The sequence below is a fragment of the Triticum dicoccoides genome, chromosome 7B (assembly GCF_002162155.2).
Source record: "Triticum dicoccoides isolate Atlit2015 ecotype Zavitan chromosome 7B, WEW_v2.0, whole genome shotgun sequence".
Classification (NCBI taxonomy): Eukaryota; Viridiplantae; Streptophyta; class Magnoliopsida; order Poales; family Poaceae; genus Triticum; species Triticum dicoccoides.
The window spans coordinates 676,140,257-676,147,649 of NC_041393.1; positions in this window are offsets into that span (position 1 = coordinate 676,140,257).

Genomic DNA, 7,393 nt, shown 5'->3' on the forward strand with positions numbered 1-7,393 from the left:
GAGGGTGCGGGGGGTCGGCGGCGGCGGCCGGTGGACCGGGGGGTGCTCGGCGGCGAGGGGGACCAGATCTGGCGAGGTGGGATAGCGATCGAGATGGAGGGGGATCGAGATCGAGTGTCCATGAAATTTAAAAATATTCATGATAATTCAAAAAGTGCCCATGAAATACAATCGAGAAATGAAGGCTACGATTTAAATACAATCGATCTTAGCTAGCTATCTGTTCACAATCTTCTTGCCCTTCTTTTTCGCAAATGGAGTTCTTCTGTGGAACGGACGTCCTTTAGGTAGGGTGGTCCTGCTTCTTCTTGTGGTGTATGCTGCTACTTCATCATCGTCGTTATGTTCGATCCTCGGGTCGCCGTACTTGTCGAAGTCTTGCTCATTGGCTACTCCATCCATTCCGATGATCTTCCTTTTGTCTCTCCTCACAACAACACGACTGGGCTTTGACGGGTCGGTAATAAAGAAGCATTGGTCAACTTGGGAAGCCAGTACCCATGGCTCATTTTTCGCGGTGACGTTTGCGCCCGTGGTCTTGGATTTGGCTTCGGGTATAACCACGGTGGTGAAATACCGGTCTTCTTTTAGGACGCTCTTCGCCCGTCTTACACGGAACATCGGGACCTTCTCTCTAGCGTAGCTCAGCTCCCAGATCTCCTCGATGCTTCCGTAGTATCTGTCCTTGTCATTACCGGTGTAGAATTCCATCGTTACCCCGGAGTTCTGATAACCATCGCTCTTCATGTCCTTGGCCTCGGTGTAGAATGTGTAGCCGTTGATATCGTACGCCTCATAGGTCATCAGGTTGTGCTCGGCGCCCTGTGACAAGGCGAATATGAGTTGTTCTTCCGCGGAAGAATCCTTATGTAAAGGGTACAACAGAAGCTTCTGCTTGAACCAGCGCGTGAAACATGAGTTGTGCTTTTTGATTATATCTCCGTTCGTCCTTTGTTGGCCTCGGTCATTGTACGTCTTCTTAATAGAGGTTTTGTGCTCTACCACCCAAGGATCGACCACGTCTATGTGTTGTAGCGCGACTAGGTTTGCTCTTTCAAAGTCGGCGAGTCGACCCTCTAAGTCGACATGCATTTCGCGGCGACCCTCACGGTGACCCCATCCAGCGAGCCTGCCGAGGTGCCTGTTGACGGGCAGACCAACGGGGTTCTCGATGCCTAGATAATTCGTGCAGTAGGAGATGCACTCTTCGGTCAGAAAGCCCCTGGCTATACTTCCCTCTGGACGTGACATGTTGCGAACGTATCCTTTGATGACATCATTTATCCTTTTGAACGGCATCATGCTGTGCAGGAATGTCGGCCCGAGTTGGATGATATCCTCCACTATATGGACCAGCAGATGCACCATAACGTCGAAGAATGCGGACGAGAAGTACATCTCAAGCTCGCATAGTATCACCACGATCTCTTCATGTAGCCTTCTGAGTTGCCTCACGCCAATCGACTTCCGAGAGATGACGTCGAAAAAGTTGCATAGGCCAAATAGCGTTTCACGGACGTGCGCGTCCATGATCCCACGAATTGCAACTGGAAGTATCTGCATCATCAGCACGTGATAGTCGTGAGACTTCATCCCACTGAACTTCTGCTTCGCTGGGTCTAGGTATCCGCTTATCTTCCCCGCGTAACCGTAAGGAAGTTTTACTCCTAGGAGGCAGGTGAAAAACTGCTCGATCTCCTCCTGACTTAGAGTGAAGCACGCGGGAGGGTAGTCATTTCCGGTCTTCTTCGCCTTTTTGCCTTTGCGACGACTTACTGTGTCCTGCTTCGCCTCATCATCATCATCATCATCATTAGCGTGAAGCTCCTGCCTGATGCCCATTGATTTCAAGTCTGCCCTTGCTTTCGGCCCATCTTTGGTCCTCTCTGGCATGTTGAGCAGGGTACCAAGCAGACTCTCGCACACATTCTTCGTGATATGCATGACATCAAGGCTGTGAGGCACACGGTGGATCTTCCAGTACGGCAAGTCCCAGAAAACAGACCTCGTTTTCCATACCTTCAGCAGCGGCTCTGGCGCCTTTCGCTTCTTTCCCGGCTCTGGCGCCTTTTGCTTCTTTCCCGGCAGTGGGCAGTCTTTCCAATTTTTCAACAGCTTGTCTATTTCCTCGCCGCTCGTACACGGGCGTTTTCGGGGTTCGGTTTCACCATCGAACATATCCTTGCGTTTCCTCCACGGGTCATCGTCGCGAAGCCACCTTCGATGTCCCATGAACACGGTTTTCGAAGACCCGGTATCTCTATCTAGCTGGCGATACATTGTGTCATCCATGCACCTTACGCATCCAGAAAATCCGTGGACTACCTGCCCCGCGAGATATCCGTAACCGAGATAGTCGTGCACCGTCGTGAGCAGTGCAGCTCTCATAGGGAAATATTCTTTCTCTGCGGCGTCCCACGTATTGGCTGGCGTTTTCCACAGCGTGTCAAGCTCCTCTTTCAGCAGCCCCAGATACAGATTGATGTCGTTCCCTGGTTGTTTCGGCCCTTCAATTAGCATACTCATGTGAATGTACTTCCTCTTCATGCACAACCAGGGGGAAGGTTGTACATCCACACAAACACAGGCCAGGTGCTATGTATGCTTCTCTGGCTGCCAAACGGATTGACTCCATCGGTGCTCGCGCCCAGCATGATGTTCCTTGGATCCCTCCCAAATTCTGGGTCTTCGAAGTTCAACGCTTGCCACTGGCTCGCATCCTTAGGGTGACTCAGCATCTTGTCTTTTTTTATCTATCTTCGGATCATTTGCGTCATCTTCTCGCTTCTTCTCCTCCCTATCCGCGTGCCAACGCAGGAGCTTTGCTACCTTAGGGTCCGTGAAATACCGCTGCAGACGAGGAGTGATCGGAAAGTACCACACCACTTTTCGAGGAGCTTTCTTCCTCTTCTTGTATCGGGTGACGCCGCACACCGGACATATGGTAGACTCTGCGTGCTCGAACCGATAAATGATGCAATTGTTCATGCACACATGATATTTCACGTGCGGTAAATCCAGAGGACACACGATTTTCTTCGCCTCCTCCAAACTGGTCAGGCACTTGTTCCCCTTGGGAAGACGTTCGTGCCAGAATGACATGTTCTCGTCGAAGCATGCGTCGGTCATTTTGTGTTTTACCTTCATCTCCAGAGCCATGAGCGTAACTTTCAGGCGGGTATCCTCGGGCCTGCATCCTTCATACAATGGAGTAACCGCGTCTAACTCAAGTTGATCCATCTTGGCTTTCTCTCGAGCGGCAGCTCTTGCGTTATCCGTCTGCTTGAGAAGCAGCTCTTGAATATGAGGGTCCTGCACCCAGCCCATCGATGGTCCAGCGTCGTCTGCTCCACCGGCATCATCATCTTCATGATCATGCCCGTCGTCTACTCCGGCATCTTCCTCATCATCATGTCCTGCATCTTCTACATGATAACTGTGTACAGCATCACCGTCATGATCATCTCCTGGGGATTCTTCGTCTTCTCGCCCGCCCGAGCCGCGGTGGTTGTCTTGCTGCCCTTCCTCATTTCTTGCCCGGCCCCATGGACGACTTCGTAGTCATCTTCATCACCTTGCCACCGATAGCCATCCATGAAACCACGCAAGAGCAGGTGGTCCCGCACCTGCCTGGAATCCGGGTCCGCAATAAGGCTCTTCAGCTTGCATCTTCGACACGGACATCTTATCTCCGTCTCGTTCTTTTGAAGCATCTCGGCCTTCGCAGACCTCAAAAACCTATTCACGATGCCTTCGGTCATCGTGCGGACCATGGTCGCCTGCGGGGTAGAGCAAAACGATATTTTAGAACCAAGAAAAAATTTGGCATGACTTTCCCTAAAAATAGGACCAAAAAGAATGCTTAATGCCAAAATTCTCGCCGAAACGGAGATGAATCAACATTCCGGCAAAATATTGGCAACTATCGCATTTCAAATACCGGTACACCTCCAAACACAAACACATATGCAACACCACAAACATATGCAACACCACGAACATACATAGATCTAGCTAGGCCATAAAAAGTGCATGTGCACATTGTTGTAGGGAGAACAACATAAATATAGCTTCCCCCCTTACGTACCTATCAAAACAAGGTAATTTAACCACTTAATTTGAATGAATCTATGGTGGAAATGAGGTGAAAAAGAGGAGGCGCCCGAGACAAGGAGGAGGTGGAGAGAATAAAATGGGGAGAAAGTGAGTGTGGGTAGGAGAGGCTGTGCAAAATATCTTGTTGCTGCCCACTTACTAATGGCGCACCAACTCTAAATGCGCCATTAGTAATCTAGGTTACTAATGGCGCACCTTCTCGTGGCGCGCCATTAGTAGTTTTGCAAAAAAAACATACTAATGGTGCACTGTTCCACAGTGCGCCGTTACTAGTTTAAACTAGTAATGGCGCACGGTGGAACAGTGCGCCATTAGTAGTTTTGCAAAAAAAGGAATAAAAAATATAATAAAAAAACAACATTAGTGGCAAACTTTCCGACAGGTGCGCCATTACTAGTTACAACTAGTAATGGCGCACTGAGTCTGGATGCGCCATTAGTATGTTTGGACAGGCGCACTAGTTCAATTTTTTTTGATACTAATGGCGCACCTTGGGCCAGGTGCGCCATTAGTAGTTTCAACTCTAATGGCGTATCAGAAGGTGGTGCGCCATTAGTATATACTAATGGCGCACCACTTGTCTGGTGCGCCATTAGTGTCAATCCCATCTATAGCCCTTTTTCTAGTAGTGATATACTTAGCATAAGGATTCATTTTATGCATATCAGTCAAATGCATATGCAAAAAGATAGGTCTAATCATTTCAGCAAAGCGCTCAAAATCCTCATCATCCTTTTTCTTGGATGGCTTAGGAGGAAAAGGCATGGGTTTCTGAACCCATGGTTCTCTTTCTTTACTGTGCTTCCTAGCAATGAAGTATCTCTTATCATAACATTGATTCTTTGATTGTGGGTTATCAAGATCAACATCAGGTTCAATTTCTACATCATTGTTATTACTAGGTTGAGCATCAACATGAACATCATCATTAACATTATCACTAGGTTCATGTTCATTACCAGATTGTGTTTCAGCATCAGAAATAGAAATATCATTGGGATTCTCAGGTGTGTCAACAACAGGGTCACTAGAAGCATGCAAAGTCCTATCATTTTTCTTTTTCTTTTTCTTAGAAGGACTAGGTGTATCAGTATTAGTTCTCTGAGAATCTTGCTCAACTCTCTTAGGATGGACCTCGGGATACAAAGGTTCCTGGGTCATTGAGGGAGTCCTGGACTAGGGGGTGTCCGGATAGCCGAACTATCATCATTGGACGGACTCCAAGACTATGAAGATACAAGATTGAAGACTTCGTCCCGTGTGTGGATGGGACTTTCCTTGGCGTGGAAGGCAAGCTTGGCGATACGGATATGTAGATCTCCTACCATTGTAACCGACTCTGTGTAACCCTAGCCCTCTCCGGTGTCTATATAAACCAGATGGCTTTAGTCCATAGGACGAACAACAATCATACCATAGGCTAGCTTCTAGGGTTTAGCCTCCTTGATCTCGTGGTAGATCTACTCTTGTAATACCCACATCATCAATATCAATCAAGCAGGACGTAGGGTTTTACCTCCATCAAGAGGGCCCGAACCTGGGTAAAACATTGTGTCCCTTGTCTCCTGTTACCATCCGCCTAGACGCACAGTTCGGGACCCCCTACCCGAGATCCGCCGGTTTTGACACCGACATTGGTGCTTTCATTGAGAGTTCCTCTGTGTTGTCGCAATCAGGAGGGATGCCTTTTCCCGTCTTTAAAGATGGCACCGTCGTCAAGGGAGCTTTAGCCACCGGCCAAACTATCTGGCTAGGCGGTTTTCTTATGACCGCCTGTTCGGCCGCCGCTCCGACAATGACCTCTCAGGTCATCAACAGTGATCTTCACGTCAACTCGGAATTCGCCGAGCAGCTAGATCCAATGGATCTCTCCTCCGTAAATGAGCTCTTGGATCGCATCGCCGCCCTGGGAGTCGCTACAGACTACGTTCAGATTGGGCTTAAAACCGATCTGAGAGAAATTAACTCTCCCTAGGCTACCCACCACGTTGTTGTGGTGGAGGAACAACGCGGCGACTCTTCTTCTATGTTAAAGACCAGTTATGTCAGGATTCCCGATCCCTCCATGCCGGATTCCCGCGGAGGGACGGACGTCAATCAAGTACTGAACCTAAAGTCAGGCATCGGACCAGATTTGTTGGATAACATCCAACAATCCAAGCTCCAAATCCAGAAACTTCTTGGCCTTTGAGCCTCATATTGGGCGGGGTTCCGAATTTAATTCCGCCCGCCCACCCAAACATAAGCGATCTATCTCAAATACGGCAAGAGCCCGATGAAACAGTACGTCATTACTGCGCCAGATTCCTCCTGGTTATGGACATGATAAAGGACTGCCATGAGGAAAGCGCAATCTCAATTTTCTGCAACAATTGCACGGACAAGGGAATCATGAACGCCATAAGTCGTCGCGAAGTTACACGCTTCGCCGACCTGGCGACCATAGTACAAAAATACTGTGCGATGGAGAGTGCCTGGAAAACCGAAACCAGGTTTTGGGACAATCCGGCCCTGAACACAACCCTAGTTCGAAATAATAGGGTGCGTCATACTTAAGCACCTGGGTTAAAAACCAAAAAGCAAAAACCCCCTAAAGGGCATGGAACCGTACTGGAGGGATGGCTCAACGGACCCTGTAAAATCCATAGTATAGAGGGTGCCACTCCAACACATAGCCTTTGAGCATGTTGGATACTACGACAGGTGGCCAAAAGAGGCGAAGGTTTTCTAGCCCCGGGTAACCAGCCCAACAGTACCAGTACGGTATTAACGGTCTTCGAGACTTTCGCATCAAATAATATGCGGAAACGAACAATCCGCAGCCTCGCCGAAGTCTACCAAGTAGCAACAACAAATCCATGGAGCGACACGGCTATCACCTTCAATGCCAGCGACGAACCTAAATTCCGAACAGCCCGAGCACCAGCCGCATTGGTCCTCAGTACGATAGTGGACGGCTTTCGTCTTACCAAGGTACTCATGGATGGCGGCAGCGGATTAAACCTCATCTACGAGGAAACCCTCCAAAAAATGGAAATTGACTGGAGCCGCATTGAGCGAAGCAGCACAACCTTTAGAGGAATAATCCCTAGTCGGGAAGTACGCTGCATAGGAAAAATCGCACTAGATGTAGTGTTCGGCTCACCGGACAATTACAGGTCCGAGGAGGTCACATTCCAAGTGGCCCCGTTCGGCAGCGGATATCACGCCTTGTTAGGGCGAGAGGCATTCACAATTTTCCGAGCTATACCCTATTACGGGTACATGAAGCTTAAAA